This window comes from Mya arenaria, chromosome 4 (assembly GCF_026914265.1).
Source record: "Mya arenaria isolate MELC-2E11 chromosome 4, ASM2691426v1".
NCBI lineage: Eukaryota > Metazoa > Mollusca > Bivalvia > Myida > Myidae > Mya > Mya arenaria.
The window spans coordinates 17880208-17900165 of NC_069125.1; the positions used below are offsets into that span (position 1 = coordinate 17880208).

The window sequence follows — 19958 nt, forward strand, 5'->3', positions numbered from 1 at the left end:
CAACTAAAAAATGAAAATCAAATTATTAAAAAAAATTGCAATTTAATTTTCTTTTTTAAATTTGATTTACAAAAGATGTAAAAAAAAACTGATTTCTGCGAGCTAGCTGTATGCGAAAATGTGGCTGAAGTTTGACAGTTTTCAGTCGTCTGCAAAGTCAAGAATGGCGGCAGAAAATACCGCCGGTAGTGAAGAGAAACCCTACAGAAATGCGCCGGCAAAATATAAGTCCAAAGCTTGGGAGAACTTTGGTTTTGCAAAGTCAGACATTAAACTAGTTATTTGGCAGAATTAAAATATTTACAAACTAATAAAAACATTAAAAATATGGTTTTTGTAAGGATATCCTCAACAATTTACAAAATAGGCAAACATTAAAGTCCTACATAAAATATATATATATATATATATATATATATAAGGTTATCGTGATATATCGTGAATCGCATACTCCGTATCGTGATACGTATCGTATCGTGAGTTGAGTGACGATACACAGCTCTAACATAGGCTATTCTCAATAATGTGTGATTCAGGTTTACTTTGTCATTTCATAGCTCAAGCTAATTGTACAGGTTACAGTGTGTGCAAGTTGATATTTCGTATGTGATGTAACTGATAGGGTGAAATGCATAGCTACCTGTTACATACAGTGCAAAATAATCACGAAATGCATTTAATTTGTTGCTCAAACATCCGTTTAGTTCACGTTTGGGGATACATCTCGTGTAGATAATTTTGTTACGAGAATTCAGTGTGTGTGTAGATAAATTATTTAGTTTTTAAAGGGACACTATCACAGATTTTATGTTGGAAACATGTTTTTTTGTGTGTTTTTTTGAAAATGAGTTATTTTACTTACTTTTATGAACAAAAAGCAGGAAGCTTCTGTTAATTACTTCTTTGAACAGAATTGTGTAAATTCAAGTCTGAAGTCAGCCAATTTTCAATACTGTCAGTCATGATGTTCGGTCAGCCATAGAGAACAGGTTCTGTCATATTTTGAATAATTGTTAACAATGGAACATTTGACTTTTGTTGATATTTTATCATTGTAACATGCATTTTGTTCATATTTCTGATGATTTTGTTTTCGATGTTTGACCCTAGTAAACGTGGTCAAGTCCCTTTAATGCCAATTTGTTTTTCATGATGGTTTTTAAAATGACGTTAGAGATGCATTTAGAATTGAAATTTAGAATATAATTGTTGAAAGCCTTTAAATGAGTCAGTTTTGAAAATATGTTCTTTACTTTGCATATGAATTAGCCTCAAAAAATTACACCATGTTTTTTGTTTGTCTGTTTTTCGAAGAAGAAAAACAAGTTGAGGTATTGTGATAACCTTAGTGTTGTTGTAGACGTCTGCACTTGGCAATTACTCAAAAGCCGTTCAAGATATTCAAATGAAACTTGGAACACATTTTGCCAGAGAAAATATGCAGTATTAAGCAAGGCCATTACTATCGCTTAAAAATACTTCAGGAATTCCCCTATATTGACAGAAAACAACAGATGAGCGATGCATAGTGTTTGCTGCACCTCTTGTTTAAGTATTTCATTATCCTTGTGACGAAAATCCATTTCGCAGCTCATGTATTAACTATTTTACTCTTGATAAAATACCTTTAAATTTATGTTATTAATAATTTATATTTAAAGAAAGTTATGAACTGATTTAAAAGCTATTTTGCAGTACAGTATCTGTTCTAGGAAATAATATGTATTTAAATCTGTTGTTACAGTTCGGAGACACTCAACCTTGCTGATTTGTCGTGGCAAGTTTTTGTTTTGTTTGTGGATGGAAATGGTGCCAGTGGTCATATTTCTAACATCATCTTGTTACATGCTGCAATCTTTATAGATACTTTTAATACATTCAAAGTTAAACATTGTCACAAAACATCAAGTCACATGTTGCATTCTCTATAGATACTGTTATCAATCTGTAACCAATAATTAATCAGTGACATATCATCTATTTTCAGATTTGAATTGCTGAGCCCACAGACACTGGAGGCCATGATACTGCTCAAACCAGTCCAGACAAGGGGGAAATAACTCCTGATTTAATTGCCTTGGAACCTAAAAACTCTAGAGAATGCCAGCGTCAAGCCTGTCTCCATAAAACATTCACACACACACAAGGTATGCTACAAACTCAATATAGCGGTTACTTCCCTTTTTTTGGGGTATGGTAATCACTGATGTCAATCATATCATACAAAAATGATCTATATCATCTCCCACATTCAAAAAAATAGTTTTTGTCTAGCCCACTTTCAGTGAACTCGACATAGCTCTCACAATGGCAGTTCTGTGTACGTGAGTGAATGTGTTAAGTGCGTCCATCCAGACTGAACCTTGTCAGGGCTGTATCTTGACCATTTATTATAGGATTTTCAAAAAAATTGCCATGAAGATTCACCATGATGAGGCGGTGTGTCAGGCACAAGACCCAGGTCAAGGTCGTATGTAGAGGTTTAAAAGTGTCAAAATGAGTTCTGTTGATGGGACAGTTCTGGACTGAGTCTTAATGAAGTTGTTTCCTTACCATGCATTATAGGATTTTTAAAAAAACTTGTAACAAAGGCTCAACATGACGGTGGATGTGTCACAGGTTCTGTGTGTGTGCATGTGTCCATCAGGACTGCACATTGACTAGGCTGTATCTTGATGATCTTGATGATTTTTTAAAAAAAAACTTGCCATGAAGGATCAGCATGATGACCTTCACCAGGATGCGGTGGCATGTCACGCACAAGACCCAGGTCTGTACTTCAAGGTCACACTTAGAGGTCAAAACATGAAGCGAGGACTATTGATAGGACTGTACCTTGTCCAGGTCACCTCTTAACCAAGCATTACAAGATTTTCTTGAAACTTGACAAGAATGATTATGACATTGAAGTGGCGTATCACATACAAATCACAGGTTTGTTCCTCAAAGGTCAAGGTCACACTAATGTATTTATAAACGAAAACAAAGAAGATGCTCTCAAATAAAGAACAAGTATCATATAACGCTCTTAAGGTCGTTTAAAAGTGGAGTGCTATTAGTTTTCTGTGGTGTTTTATTAAAGGTTAAGGGATTGCCTTCATTCCTGTAATAATGCAACATAGAGGTCTTGTAATGTCTTCTGTCAGTCTCAAAAATGCACTCAGCATTTGAAAAAAACAACAGTACTATCTTATACATATAAGATAGAAATGTTGATATTTGATTTTTGTCCTTTATTTAAAACTGAAGAAGAATCAATATATATCTTTCTCTTTGCAGTCTTTCACTAGGATACCTATATTTAGACAATATCAGATCTGAGCGTTATTTCTTGCTATGCTTAGTGCTAGCGCCTCTTGTGAATATATTGATTTCAAATTATGTCTACATTGGAGTTTACTTAGAAGCTTATTATTCTGATTTGCCCTTATTGCAGTGCATTCCTCTTTTAATATAAATGTATTTTTATTTTATTTAAAATATCATGGTTTTAATAATGGAGGCATATATATTCACAATAGGTCCATCCATTGAATATATTCTGATGACAATTTATAAAACACTGAACAATTTCATAAAATATTTGTGAGGGACACTCGAAAGGATTTTAATAAAGTTTCAAGCAGATAGCCAATTGTCTTTCCACAAATGAGCAACCCTGCAAGTCAGGTTGGCTGAATTGGGTCAGATTGACCATATCAAATGAGTCATGCTGTAAGCTGAGATGCTATGTACCCAGATGTGAGCAGTTCAGTTCGGATGGATGTGACTGGTCAGTTAGTCGGCAAATACTTCATGCTGTGAGCTCTGCTTGGTAAGCAGTCCTGTTAGGATGGATGTGATTGGTCAGTTAGTTGGCAAATACTTCATGCTTTGAGCTCAGATTGGTAAGCAGTCCTGTTAGGCTGGATGTGATTGGTCATTTAATCGGCAAATACATCATGCTGTGAGCTCAGATTGGTGAGCAGTCCTGTAAGGATGGATGTGATTGGTCAGTAAGTCAGCAAATATGTCAAGCTGTGAGCTCAGATTGGTGAGCAGTCCCTTTAAGATGGATTTGATTGGTCAGTTAGCCAGTAAATAAGTCATGCTGTGAGCTGTTTGGTTATGTCTGCTGGTAGTCCTGTGGCTGACAAGTTAAGTTGACTGTGATTGGTCAGTTTGGCTAGGTCACCACAAAGTGAGCAGACATTATCTCTGGTTAACAAGTTAAGTTGGCTGTGATTGGTCAGTAGGCTGAGGTATGATTGGCTAGGTCACCACAAAGTGAGCAGTCCTTAACTCTGGTTAACAAGTTAAGTTGGCTGTGATTGGTCAGTAGGCTGAGGTATGATTGGCTAGGTCACCACCAAGTGAGCAGTCCTTATCTCTGGTTAACAAGTTAAGTTGGCTGTGATTGGTCAGTAGGCTGAGGTATGATTGGCTAGGTCACCACAAAGTGAGCAGTCCTTATCTCTGGTTATCAAGTTAAGTTGGCTGTGATTGGTCAGTAGGCTGAGGTATGATTGGCTAGGTCACCACAAAGTGAGCAGTCCTTATCTCTGGTTAACAAGTTAAGTTGGCTGTGATTGGTCAGTAGGCTGAGGTATGATTGGCTAGGTCACCACAAAGTGAGCAGTCCTTATCTCTGGTTATCAAGTTAAGTTGGCTGTGATTGGTCAGTTTACAGACAGTTAAAGTGGTCAGGCTGAGGTATGATTGGGTAGATCACATCAAAGTGGATGTCCTTATCTCTGGTTAACACATAAGGTTGGCTGTGATTGGTCACTTTTCCAGCAAAGTGATCAGGCTGGGGTATGCGATCACTGGCTACATAACCACTAAGTCCGCTGTCCTTATCTGTAGTTAACATGCTAAGAATACCATCAAATTGGTCATTCTTTCAAGATGTTGCAGATTGACTTAGCTGCCACAGAATAAGTTGAGCAGGGTTAAAATGTTAAATGTTAGATTGGCATTGTTATTTCATTAATATTCTTCATTTTGGTCATGTTGAAATTTAAGAGAAAGCATTGTGGAATATTTCACACTTTTAGTTTATTATTTACAGTTGGAAATGCAAAGAACTTAATGGATATGAAGTTCATAAAATGAGGAAGTGATCTAATTGAAAGTCACCTCTAGCTGAATGGGCCAATGTGATATTATAGCCTGTCTGATGAATTTAGCTGTTGTCTGTAGGAGAAATATGTTCAATGGATCGGAGATTTATCAATTATTTACAGAAGCCAAAGTGATTTCTTCTGATTGCAGTGTATGATTAGTGATGTTGTTCACGATTTAAATACCACAATTTTAGCACTTCACTGTATGTAGTACATTATATATATAATTGTTAACTTTTAACTTTAATTTTGGATGGAATTAAAATGTTTGTCACGATGTCTTTATGCTGTGGGCAAATACACAGAACTCATGTCATATTGTAGCATGAAAAGTGTGAGGAATAGATGTAATAAAAAGATGTCATGAAGTAAAATTTTGATGATTAAGGATGGGCAGAGTGAGCGAAGCAAACAAATCTTTCCTAATCATTGAATTGTTACTTCAGGTCATCTACGAAAGTTGAAATTCTTTATGATTAAGCCTTTGTACTTAACGATTGCCTGTATGCAATTTCATTGGCTGAAAATGAAGGTTGTATTCTAAGCACATTTAGATTGTTGAAATGTTTTGGTGAGCTTGATCGCAATGTCTCATCTGAAAATACCAAGTTTGATCAAATTTGGTACTTAAACACAGTAATTGTTGAACACCATTGGCTCAAACTCTCAGGGACCAGCGAAAATACATCGAGCCTCGAAAAATTCAAGCCAAGTGGGAATGCTTATCTTCAGTTCAAAGAAATTGGTCCATTTCATCTAGTTCGAGCCAACGAGGAATTTGAGCCAAGCGAGTTTGAGTCAACGTGGTTTTACTTCACCAGAACTTTGTGTAACACTTTCAATGCAGGACCAGTGGGTTCATTCAAAAGCTTTAACTTTGGACATGATTTAACAAGATATGTTCATGAAACTTTTTTCACATGTTTCTGGTTGCGTTACACAATATGAGAGGTATTGTCCATACTTTTGCTAAAAAGATGTTCTAGATATGCCTTTTTTCCACGCGAGAAAGAAACAAAGGGTGTTTGCATGAAGTCCTCGCACATTGAAATAACAGTTGTATTGACCGCAAATACATTTCTATCTTATGGCACAATTATTCACATTGTTATAGCTTACTCACAAAAAGCTTGTGTAACTCCCATTGTTTTAAGCACATGATTTTTTTTTCAATTGAAAAAAATGTTATTTAGCTCTGGTGCTAACAGTGATGTCCTTCCAACTTCGTGGTTGGTCGTTACATGGAATCCTTAAAGTATAACAAAGACTTTGTTTATTATGTCCAGTTATTAAATGTAATGAGTATTGCTGAAATGTTTGTTACTTTAATGGAGGAAAAAGACAAACTTTTATATATTTTAAACTACAGTCAAACCTTGTTGGCTCAAACTCCCAGGAACCTGCGAAAATACCTGAATTCTCGGGAAATTTGAGCCAAGCAGGAATGCTTACATTCAGTAAAAAGAAATCTGTCCTTTGCATCCAATTCAAGCCAACGAGGAAATCGAGCCAACTGGTTTCGACTGTATAAATACCTGTGCTTTTGAGGTGCCGTGACCAGCAGGGAGATGCAAATGGACTTTGACATTCATTCTGAGATTATTTTGTGTGTTACATTTGTGTTTTTGGTTTATACTAATTTATTTTAGCTCGATTGAGACGAAAGCTGATAGCTTATAAGATCACTCTCGAGTCCGTTTCCTGGGCAGAAATCAGTAGTGTCCTTTTTGAGAGGCCATGAGAAAGTACCCCTAGTGGGGATCGAACCCACAACCTCTTGGATGAGAGGCGGACACCTGTACCACTAGACCACTCTCACCCCTTTATGTTTTTATGACTTCAGGTGCTGTTGCCCAAGAAAGTCTTCCTCCTGCTTGATACTGCGGTTGTCCACACTTACAAACATTGACTCCTCACCACCATGAGATATAAAGGTATCAAAATTAAGATAGGTTGTTTGGATTTATGAGATAAATATAAGATATTGCAAATGCCTTCATACTTGGTAATGGTTCAAGTTTGTTGGTATGTACTTACAGAAATAAATAGTTTTGTTCAATGCTGTTGCATAACCGTTTATTTTGTGTAAAGTACATTCTAACAATGTTTTAAAGATTTAGTGGTCTACATTATTTTGTGTAAACTACACATTAACTGGACCAGCCACTGTTGACCTCTAATGCTTCACTTGATAAAAATCAATTTATAAAGGCATTGGAAAACTTAATAAACACTGCCTTTTCATTGGATAAAATTCATTATTATCCTATGCCATATTTAAATGTAATTCACTATTTTTGACCGATTTACAAATATTAACATTACAATGTTTGAACGGTTAACCGATAAAGAGTATGAACTGTTACCCTCGCGTGAGAGTACGTCACCTGTACGTCATGGGCTTTACCGAGATTCTCAAAATAAACTGCATATTGTTTATATTCGTAAATTTCTGGTATTGGTTTTGTAATTTTAATTAGTTCACAGAGAATACCGAAGAAAGCCTTGTGCACTAAGAATGTTATTAATGGTGCGGTTAGTGTTATATAATCAGGTAAAAAAAAGCTTGGTGTCAAGGATGACATTCTGAACTGTACTTCTACCAGCTCACATCAACATTTCAGGCTTGTTACGATGAAATACTGTATTTGCTGACTTTTGGACCATCTGGTGTCTAGTCCCTTTAAGATGAAGATGCGTCTTTCTTGTTGTGTAGATGTTTTGCACTTGTTAGCATTCCCCATGGCTCTAGGACAGACAGTCCAGGGAATACAAATCTGTTTTTCAACTCAAATTTTAAGGTTTTACTCTCAGTAGACATTTCAAATGTCATGTTAACAACAAATTTTGACTTGATTAACGATTTTACTGGTTTATATGGGTAGACTTAGAGAGATAACTTGTTCTAAGATATATATTTGTCTATTTATGCCGAAATTTCGTTTGAAATTGTTATGTTGGCTTTGACACGATTTCCATCATACAATTCTACCACATATATTATGTGACTTTATATAGGTGGTCTTAAGTAGGTATTTTAATATCGTGTAGTATTTATCCTACGTTCATAATACTGTAGGTAACATGAAAAGTAAAATGCAAATGTTCCAATTATTTGTAATTCAATACTAAATTGCATATCAGAATTCCATTGAAATAGCTCGTATATATGATTTTTCTTCAGAAATAGTAGGTTAATTTTACACCGTTTAAGCCCATATCAATTTTAAAGTTAATACAGGCAACTGGCTACCTTACGTAGGAAAGTGCATATTTGTATCATATTACAGTTTACAGTTTGCAAATGTTCCAGTACTTAGTCTGTGTGGTTTTGGATTTCACTTTGCAATATATAATTATCACAACTTCAGGATGTTTGAATGTTTGTCTGAAAAGGGAAATCTTTAGTTCAAAGATGTCTTTAGATCCAGCAAATGTTTGTACCTCTTCGCGTCAACCTGCAATGCTCTGGTTTGTTAAAAAATATGTGGTCCTGTCCCAAGGATGATATTTGGCAGTTTATGTTGAATTTATTTCATTCTTAAACTCCTCATAATGATAAATACCTTGGTCTGTTGTGCATCTAAATGATTGTAACCTGAGTTTGATTGACAGTCAAGATTTCAAAGAGAAACAAAGCGTGTAAAAGTTATCACTAATATCTTTTACTTGATATTCCTATGCATAAGAAATACATATTTGCTTGATATTCCTGTGCATTACCAATACATATTTACTTGATATTACTGTGCATAACAAATACTTATTTACTTGATATTCACGTGCATGACAAATAAGTATTTACTTGATATTCACATGCATAACAAATACGTATTTACTTGATATTCAAGTGCATAACAAATACGTATTTGTCTCCCCTCATAGCTGTGTGTTCATTTTAACAAATCTTCAGAAAAACAGATATAAATAATGGGGTTTAAATCACAAATATATGCCAATATAGGGGATGACAATATTGAGCATGGCATACTTAAAGTAGGAATATGATTCGGAATTAAGTTTCATATTTAATAAAAGCTATATATCAGTTTTAAGTACTTGCTTGATATTAAATACCACTTATTTGATTTATAAAACAAAAATCATTATGTTCACAAATGGTGCTCGGAAAGTAGCATAAATCTTTTTGAACAGGCAAGTCCTTAAAGATTTAAATGGTTTAGGAAGAATGGTAAAAAGATAACACTTTGTAAAAAGATAACAAGCGTTATCATAAACAGTATTGTCATGCAATAGTTACTGATAATTGGAGGAAGCAATTCTGAAATATTGGTCATTTTTTAATAGTCAGGGATGTGATTCTTCTGTGGACTGTGGATTTCTGCAGATTTAATTGGCTCAATTATTTTAACTGATTTAAAAAAATTGTCAGGTAGCCTAACTTGTTACTTTATTTGTTTATAGTATTATATTGACTCACCATTTTGCGTCAAATTCCCTCAAAGGGCTTCTATATTAGGCAAATTTTGCTGCAGAGTGCTTCAGCCCTTAGAACCTTAATGACCCCTAAAACCCATCGCCAACACATCACTGAAGGCGAGGCAGGAAGAGCAACATTTTAATATGCTTGAGATGCACTTTCCATTATTCATTTAATCGATACAGTACTGAATTGTCTACATTAGGTTATTATCTTGTCTTGGATGACCGGGTTTATAACAGTTATATTGTACAAACTTAACTATGGTGAATTTCAATACTACATAAGAGTTTATCTTTAATAAAAGGAGAAATGCTTTGTCATTGAATCCTGAGGTATCTTCCTCTTTGGGAAAATGCAAAAAGCAGTGGTCAAAATTAACACAAGCGTACAAGCCCTGCACTGGTTAAATGCCTTCCGGGCTTTCTAAAATTCTGAATTTTATATAGCAGGGCTTGTTAAAAAATTGATGCCAAGCAATAGTAAAAGAATTCAGGCGGGTTCATCCAATAGTCTAATTTCGATGACTGAAAATGTGTGACCCTTTACTATTGGTTCCCTCAACATTATATGAACATTAATTTTGTTGGCAATGATGAACCATCAATGTCCTCTTTTTAAAATGCTTTCTGATCATCTGTTAGTGCTGTATACACGCGTCTAAATTGAATTATCATTATTTTTAACAGAGCGTAAAACTTGCCATACCTAGTTTAGTCTCCCTTTGTTGGTATTACTATTTGTGCTCATCTTCAAACAAGCATTGACAATATTGTGAGTGGATTATATGGCTGAGAACAGCAGCGAGTGTGTGTGTGGGGGGGGGGGGGACAATATTGATCCCCAGTGCTATTAGAGCAGGGACTAGGTATAATGTGACAGTGACCAGTTGTCGGATTCTCCGATACACTAGTGATTCCTTTACACCACGATCTCTCGCCCTTGTTTTCCGATGCAGAGCTACGAAACACCAATTTAATTGTTGATATGACTGACGAGTGGCTGAAGCAATGTTTGTATTAGCTCTTCGTGTTGAAGATATAAACAGTCACTGATTATGAAGTATTAGGATTTAGGTGGAAAAAGTACATGGGGAGTTTATGTCTTTTTTGCTTAATAGGAAGGTAAAAATCACAGCAAAGGGTGTATTGCATACAGTAATGCTGGTAGGGATGACTATGTTTTTAAATTGAAAAAAAGCTTATTAATTATTGATGCGGAGTTGTTTAGTTTTCAAAAGTCTGTATTGGAATTCAATGTTTTCAAAGAGAAGGAGTGTCTCAGCCTCCTGTAGGTAACATCTTTTCTTGCTTCGTTGATGATAGGGAATTAGTTCTTTGTCATTACTAGAATTCATTTGCGATCGGTGATTCATTTGCGATCGGTGAAAATTTATGTTTTAATTTAACAAGTATGAAAAGTACAAATCTGAGCGATTATATAGGTATCAAATATATAGGAAAATAATTTGTAAACATGGTGAGTTTAATGTTGATTACTAGTAATCTCTTGCCGATTTTTACGGAGAATGTCGACTGCAAATGGCATAATTTTCAACTAGAAAACTTAAGTGCTGTATTTATATATAATTACAGTTTTATGATAGATACATTTTGTGGTTCTTTTCCAGAAAAAGCCAGAACTAAATGCAAGTTGAAGTTTACACTGTTTTGCGTACGAAAAAAAATTAATAAGACAAGTGGGATTCATCTTTTTTGTTGCACCATTGTTTGATGGTTGAAAGTGTGTTTGACCGTAAGGGTTGTTGTATCCGTGGATAGATACATCCAGGAGCTATACAAGTGTGGTATACATTGCGTTGTGTGGTATACATTGCGTTGTGTCCCGTCGCGTCAAGTCCCATTGCGTTGTGCCCCTGAAAAATCTTGTGTCGTATGTACCTCCTAATTGCACCTACGCTTATGAAATGTCAAAGGAACTTAGCTTGGCCTCTTGTGCACTGACAATTTCTGTCCCATTTCACTTGTGTATTCCAACTTTTAACCACGCTGGTGTGCAGGCGACATCATGGGGTATTCATCCCGACTGTTATAGGTTGGTTTATGTTTGTAATATTTGAGGTACTCCTGTGACGAGTACAGTGGTTATCTTAGTAATATTGGAGGTACTCATGTTATGAGTTCTGTGGTTATGTCATGTAATATTGGAGGTACTCCTGCTATGAGTTCAGTGGTTATGTCATGTAATATTGGAGGTGATCCTGCTATGAGTTCTGTGGTTATGTCATGTTATACTGGAGGTACTCCTGTTACTTACGAGTGCAGTGGTTATGCCATGTTATGCTGGAGGTACTCCTGTTACGAGTGCAGTGGTTATGTCATGTTATGCTGGAGGTACTCTTGTTACGAGTGCAGTGGTTATGTCATGTAATGCTGGAGGTACTCCAGTAATGAGTGCAGTGGTTATGTCATGTTATGCTGGAGGTACTCCTGTAACGAGTGCAGTGGTTATGTCATGTTATGCTGGAGGTACTCCTGTTACGAGTGCAGTGGTTATGTCATGTTATACTGGAGGTACTCCTGTTACGAGTGCAGTGGTTATGTCATGTTATACTGGATGTACTCCTGTTACGAGTGCAGTGGTTATGTCATGTTATACTGGATGTACTCCTGTAACGAGTGCAGTGGTTATGTCATGTTATGCTGGAGGTACTCCTGTTACGAGTGCAGTGGTTATGTCATGTTAAACTGGAGGTACTCCTGTTACCAGTGCAGTGGTTATGTCATGTTATACTGGAGGTACTCCTGTTACGAGTGCAGTGGTTATGTCATGTTATACTGGGGATACTTCTGTTACGAGTGCCGTAGTTATGTCATGTTATACTGGAGATACTCCTGTTTTGAGTGCAGTGGTTATGTCATGTTATACTGGGGGTACTCCTGTTACGAGTGCAGTGGTTATGTCATGTTATACTGGGGGTACTCCAGTTACGAGTGCAGTGGTTATGTCATGTTACATTGGAGGTACTCCTGTTATGAATGCAGTGGTTATGTCATGTTACATTGGAGGTACTCCTGTTATGAGTGCAGTGGTTATGTCATGTTATACTGGAGGTACTCCTGTTATGAGTGCAGTGGTTATGTCATGTTATACTGGAGGTACTCCTGTTATGAGTGCAGTGGTTATGTCATGTTACATTGGAGGTACTCCTGTTATGAGTTATACTCCTGTTATGAGTTCAGTGGTTATGTCAGTACTCTTGCTATGAGTTCAGTGGTTATGTCATGTAATATTGGAGGTACTCCTGTTATGAGTTTTGTGGTTATGTTATGTAATATTGGAGGTACTCTTGCTATGAATTCTGTGGTTATGTCATGTTACATTGGAGGTACTCCTGTTATAAGTTCTGTGGTTAGGTCATGTAATATTGGAGGTACTCCTGTTATGAGTTCTGTGGTTATGTCTTGTAATATTGGAGGTACTTTTGCTATGAGTTCTGTGGTTATGTCATGTAATATTGGAGGTACTCCTGTTATTAGTTCTGTGGTTATGTCATGTTATATTGGAGGTACTCCTGTTATGAGTTCTGTGGTTATGTTATGTAATATTGGAGGTACTCTTACTATGAGTTCTGTGGTTATGTCTTGTAATATTGGAGGTACTTTTGCTATGAGTTCTGTGGTTATGTCATGTAATATTGGAGGTACTCTTACTATGAGTTCTGTGGTTATGTCTTGTAATATTGGAGGTACTCCTGCTATAAGTTCTGTGGTTAGGTCATGTAATATTGGAGGTACTCCTGTTATGAGTTCTGTGGTTATGTCTTGTAATATTGGAGGTACTTTTGCTATGAGTTCTGTGGTTATGTCATGTAATATTGGAGGTACTCCTGTTATTAGTTCTGTGGTTATGTCATGTTATATTGGAGGTACTCTTGCTATGAGTTCTGTGGTTATGTTATGTAATATTGGAGGTACTCCTGTTATGAGTTCTGTGGTTATGTCATGTCATATTGGAGGTACTCCTGCTATGAGTTCTGTGGTTATGTCATGTAATATTGGAGGTACTCCTGTTATTAGTTCTGTGGTTATGTCATGTTATATTGGAGGTACTTTTGCTATGAGTTCTGTGGTTATGTCATGTTATATTGGAGGTACTCTTGCTATGCGTTCAGTGATTATGTTGATTAATATTGGAGGTATTCCAGTTATGAGTTCAGTGTTTATGTCATATAATATTGGAGGTACTCTTGCTATGAGTTCTGTGGTTATGTCATGTAGTATTGGAGGTACTCCTGCTATGAGTTCAGTGGTTATATCATGTAATATTGGAGGTACTCCTGCTATGAGTTCAGTGGTTATGTCATGTTATACTGGAGGTACTCTTGCTATGAGTTCAGTGGTAATGTCATGTAATATTGGAGATACTCCTGTTATGAGTTCGGTGGTAATGTTATGTAATATTGGAGGTACTCTTGTTATGAGTTCTGTGGTTATGTCATGTAATATTTTGGAGGTACTATTGCTATGAGTTCAGTGGTAATGTCATGTAATATTGGAGGTACTCTTGCTATGAGTTCAGTGGTTATGTCATGTAATATTGGAGGTACTCTTGCTATGAGTTCAGTGGTTATGTCATGTAATATTGGAGGTACTCCAGTTATGAGTTCGGTGGTTATGTCATGTAATATTGGAGGTACACCAGTTATGAGTTCAGTGGTAATGTCATGTAATATTGGAGGTACTCCAGTTATAATTTCAGTGTATATGTTATGTAATATTGGAGGTACTCCTGTTATGAGTTCTATGGTTATATCATGTTATATTGGAGGTACTCCTGCTATGAGTTCAGTGGTTATGTCATGTAATATTGGAGGTACACCAGTTATGAGTTCTGTGGTTATGTCATGTTATATTGGAGGTACTCCAGTTATGAGTTCAGTGGTTATGTCATGTAATATTGGAGGTACACCAGTTATGAGTTCTGTGGTTATGTCATGTAATATTGGAGGTACTCCTGTTATGAGTTCAGTGGTTATGTCATGTAATATTGGAGGTAATTTTGCTATGAGTTCTGTGGTTATGTCATGTTATATTGGAGGTACTCCTGCTATGAGTTCAGTGATTATGTTGATTAATATTGGAGGTATTCCAGTTATGAGTTCAGTGTTAATGTCATGTAATATTGGAGGTACTCTTGCTATGAGTTCTATGGTTATGTCATGTAATATTGGAGATACTCCTGTTATGAGTTCAGTGGTAATGTTATGTAATATTGGAGGTATTCCTGCTATGAGTTCAGTGGTAATGTTATGTAATATTGGAGGTATTCCTGCTATGAGTTCAGTGGTTATATCATGTAATATTGGAGGTACTCCTGCTATGAGTTCAGTGGTTATATCATGTAATATTGGAGGTACTCCTGCTATGAGTTCAGTGGTTATGTCATGTAATATTGGAGGTACTCCTGTTATGAGTTCAGTGGTTATATCATGTAATATTGGAGGTACTCTTGCTATGAGTTCAGTGGTTATGTCATGTAATATTGGGGGTACTCCAGTAATGAGTTCATTGGTTATGTCATGTAATATTGGAGGTATTTCAGTTATGAGTTGAGTGGTAATGTCATGTAATATTGGAGATACTCCTGTTATGAGTTCAGTGGTAATGTTATGTAATATTGGAGGTACTCTTGTTATGAGTTCTGTGGTTATGTCATGTAATATTTTGGAGGTACTATTGCTATGAGTTCTGTGGTTATGTCATGTAATATTTGAGGTACTCCAGTTATGAGTTCAGTGGTTATGTCATTTAATATTGGAGGTACTCCAGTTACCAGTTCAGTGGTTATGTCATGTCATATTGGAGGTACACCAGTTATGAGTTTAGTGGTAATGTCATGTTATATTGGAGGTACTCCTGTTATGAGTTCTGTGGTTATGTCATGTAATATTGGAGGTACTCCTGTTTTGAGTTCTGTGGTTATATAATGTAATATTGGAGGTACTCCTGTTATGAGTTCTGTGGTTATGTCTTGTTATACTGGAGGTAATCCTGTAATGAGTTCTGTTGTTATGTCATGTAATATTGGAGGTACTCCTGTTTTGAGTTCTGTGGTTATATCATGTAATATTGGAGGTACTCCTGTTATGAGTTCTGTGGTTATGTCTTGTTATACTGGAGGTAATCCTGTAATGAGTTCTGTTGTTATGTCATGTAATATTGGAGGTACTCCTGCTATGAGTTCTGTGGTTATGTCATGTAATATTGGAGGTACTCCAGTTATGAGTTCAGTTGTTATGTCATGTAATATTGGAGGTACTCTTGCTATGAGTTCAGTGGTTATGTCATGTAATATTGGAGGTACTCCTGTTATGAGTGCAGTGGTTATGTCATGTAATATTGGAGGTACTCCAGTTATGAGTCCAGTGGTTATGTCATGTAATATTGGAGGTACTCCAGTAATGAGTGCAGTGGTTATGTCATGTAATATTGGAGGTACTCCTGCTATGAGTTCTGTTGTTATGTCATGTAATATTGGAGGTACTCCTGCTATGAGTTCAGTGGTTATATCATGTAATATTGGAGGTACTCCAGTTATGAGTCCAGTGATTATGTCATGTAATATTGGAGGTACTCCAGTTATGAGTCCAGTGGTTATGTCATGTAATATTGGAGGTACTCCTGTTATGAGTGCAGTGGTTATGTCATGTAATATTGGAGGTACTCCTGTTATGAGTCCAGTGGTTATGTCATGTAATATTGGAGGTACTCCAGTTATGAGTCCAGTGGTTATGTCATGTAATATTGGAGGTACTCCTGTTATGAGTGCAGTGGTTATGTCATGTAATATTGGAGGTACTCCAGTTATGAGTCCAGTGGTTATGTCATGTAATATTGGAGGTACTCCTGTTATGAGTGCAGTGGTTATGTCATGTAATATTGGAGGTACTCCAGTTATGAGTCCAGTGGTTATGTCATGTAATATTGGAGGTACTCCAGTAATGAGTGCAGTGGTTATGTCATGTAATATTGGAGGTACTCCTGCTATGAGTTCTGTGGTTATGTCATGTAATATTGGAGGTACTCCTGTTATGAGTTCAGTGGTTATGTCATGTAATATTGGAGGTACTCCTGCTATGAGTTAAGTGGTTATGTCATGTAATATTGGAGGTACTCCAGTTATGAGTTCTGTGGTTATGTCTTGTAATATTGGAGGTACTCCTGTTATGAGTTCTGTGGTTATGTCATGTAATATTGGAGGTACTTTTGCTATGAGTTCTGTGGTTATATCATGTAATATTGGAGGTACTCCTGTTTTGAGTTCTGTGGTTATGTCATGTAATATTGGAGGTACTCCTGCTTTGAGTTCAGTGGTTATGTCATGTAATATTGGAGGTACTCCTGTTTTGAGTTCTGTGGTTATATCATGTAATATTGGAGGTACTCCTGTTTTGAGTTCAGTGGTTATGTCATGTAATATTGGAGGTACTCCTGCTATGAGTTAAGTGGTTATGTCATGTAATACTGGAGGTACTCCTGTTTTGAGTTCTGTGGTTATATCATGTAATATTGGAGGTACTCCTGTTTTGAGTTCTGTGGTTATGTCATGTAATATTGGAGGTACTCCTGTTATGAGTTCTGTGGTTATGTCATGTAATATTGGAGGTACTCCTGTTTTGAGTTCTGTGGTTATATCATGTAATATTGGAGGTACTCCTGTTATGAGTTCTGTGGTTATGTCTTGTTATACTGGAGGTAATCCTGTAATGAGTTCTGTTGTTATGTCATGTAATATTGGAGGTACTCCTGCTATGAGTTCTGTGGTTATGTCATGTAATATTGGAGGTACTCCTGCTATGAGTTCTGTGGTTATGTCATGTTATGCTGGATGTACTCCTGCTATGAGTTCTGTGGTTATGTCATGTAATATTGGAGGTACTCCAGTTATGAGTTCTGTGGTTATGTCATGTAATATTGGAGGTACTCCTGTTATGAGTTCAGTGGTTATGTCATGTAATATTGGAGGTACTCCTGTTATGAGTTCTGTGGTTATGTAATGTAATACTGGAGGTACTCCTGCTATGAGTTCAGTGGTTATGTCATGTAATATTGGAGGTACTCCTGCTATGAGTTCAGTGGTTATGTCATGTAATATTGGAGGTACTCCTGCTATGAGTTCAGTGGTTATGTCATGTAATATTGGAGGTACTCCAGTTATGAGTTCAGTGGTTATGTCATGTAATATTGGAGGTACTCCTGTTATGAGTTCAGTGGTTATGTCATGTTATATTCGAGGTACTCCAGATATGAGTTCAGTGGTTATGTCATGTTATATTGGAGGTACTCCAGTTATGAGTTCAGTGGTTAAGTCATGTAATATTCGAGGTACTCCAGATATGAGTTCAGTGCTTTTGTCATGTAATATTGGAGGTACTCCTGTTATGAGTTCAGTGGTTATGTCATGTTATACTGGAGATACTCCTGTTATGAGTTCAGTGGTTAGGTATTGTAATATTGGAGGTACTCTTGCTATGAGTTCAATGCTTTTGTCATGTAATATTGGAGGTACTCCTGTTATGAGTTCAGTGGTTATGTCATGTAATATTGGAGGTACTCTTGCTATGACTTCAGTGGTTATGTTTGTAATATTGGAGGTAATGGAAACGTTAAGTATTTACTTATTGCATTTTACTTAAGATACTTCCTTTATCTATGGCAATCTCAGTTCCATTTTATCCTGTCAGTGCTGTAGAAGAAAAAAATCAAGGTATTCATAATTTGCATAGGGCTGGATTCTGATCCTGGTAGTTGTCAGAGTAAAAGTGTCCTCCTCTCTTCCTTGATGGGTAAAAACTTAATGTTGGCCATGAAACACCCATCAATGATGTTTACCTGAAACTTGGTACATAGTCACGTTCGCAAAGGCCTTATGTGTATGTGTAACAAGTTCAAGCAAAACTAAGTAAGTGTTTAGCAATGTCTTCAATTTCACAGAGCACTGACATCCACTTGCAATGTAATTGTTTTGTTTGCATTATAGCTGGGAAAATTAATTTTGTAATCTGGTCATCAAACTTTTCATTGATGTGAATGCATTTTAAGACTAAATATTTCCATAATAAAGCCTAAAAAGGCCTTTAATATGTCCCAGATGTCTTTATTAAGTTGAGTTTGTATGTTATTTGTAGTCAGTCTGGTAGTAGTATGTTATACTTTAGGACAAGATATATCCACGATAAGAACTAAATATGTCTTTAATTTGTTACTGATGACTTTAGGAAGTCAAGTTTGTATGGTAAGCTGTAGTCTGGTCATCAAATTTTAATGTGAATGTGAACACTCTTTAGGACTAGATATATCTATGATAAAAACTGAAAAGAGGTCTTTAATTTGTTACTGATGTCTTCATAAAGTTTGTGTGGTACTGGATGTCTGGTCATCAAATTTTTCATAAAATGTAAATGCACATTAGATCTAGATCAATATCTGTGATCAAAACTGAAAAGTGGTCTTTAATTTTGTCACTGATGTCTTTATTAAGGCCAGTCTGTATGGGGTGACGCTGAAACCTTATGTTTTTTGCATAGCGCTATCAGATGTTTAGTTCATTGTTATACATTAGGGGGATTATTTATCAAAAAACATTGGTTTAAACTGCATTACCTACAAGGAACATGTTTAGAGTTGATTTATGCCTTAAACAGATGTACATTTAATGTGCTGTTAACCTATTAATCATTAATTGTAAACAGCTAGGGTCACTTAATACCTTATTCAAGTTTTAAAGCATATATTACGATTGAAATATAATTATTGATTGAATTGTTTAGCTGTTTGATATCACTTCAAAGATTTGGTGTATTGGAAAGTGTTTAAGAAAGATATCTGTTACTTTCTTGGATGACATTATCACTGTACTATTTAATGATACTCATTTATAATGTTCAGGTGTTTTACACTCTAGTGGAGAAGTAATTGTGTGTCGACTTTAACAAAAAAACGGGATAGTAACCTAAAGTTTTATTGGTTGTTATTTGATTCCGTTCATTTCAAATAGGGTCGATTGTTAGATTTAGCGATTGTAAGCTAGATAGCTACTCTATGTGCTGAATTGACGTTCACGCCTCACTGACTTTTGCACTGTGGAACACTCGGAAAGATGAAGAATAACACGGTATACTGTTTGGGGTTCCAAGTGTATTGAAAATAAGATGCTTTAATGCATGGATATTTCTTCACTTTCTGTGCTATGTGATATGTCAGGAAATTATGGTGCAGTGAGAATGGATTTCACCTTTTTCGTGGATTTGTCACTTGAAGATCTACAAGGTGACTCATGTATGTGTTCTGTTCGTTTTATACCTTAATCTAATGATGTTACAATGTAGCGATGTATCAGTTCTTAATAATTATACAGAGTGCTTCACTATCGAAGTCAATTTAAATTCA

The 19958-nt window shown here is 36.1% G+C and overlaps 1 protein-coding gene across 11 annotated transcripts in view; it reads left to right on the forward strand.

Annotated features, from left to right (window-relative positions):
• LOC128231154 (collagen alpha-1(III) chain-like) overlaps positions 1–19958 on the forward strand; it is an 88367-nt gene that overhangs the window by 35169 nt on the left and 33240 nt on the right. For 9 of the 11 annotated variants that reach the window (XM_052943613.1, XM_052943621.1, XM_052943622.1 and 6 more), the window contains 2 exons: positions 1988–2147; positions 6949–7039. The gene's annotated coding sequence lies outside the window, so the exon portion shown is untranslated. Of the gene's footprint in view, positions 1–1987; positions 2148–6948; positions 7040–19680; positions 19848–19958 lie in introns of those variants that run through there. The other 2 variants (XM_052943620.1, XM_052943619.1) reach the window with 1 other exon arrangement.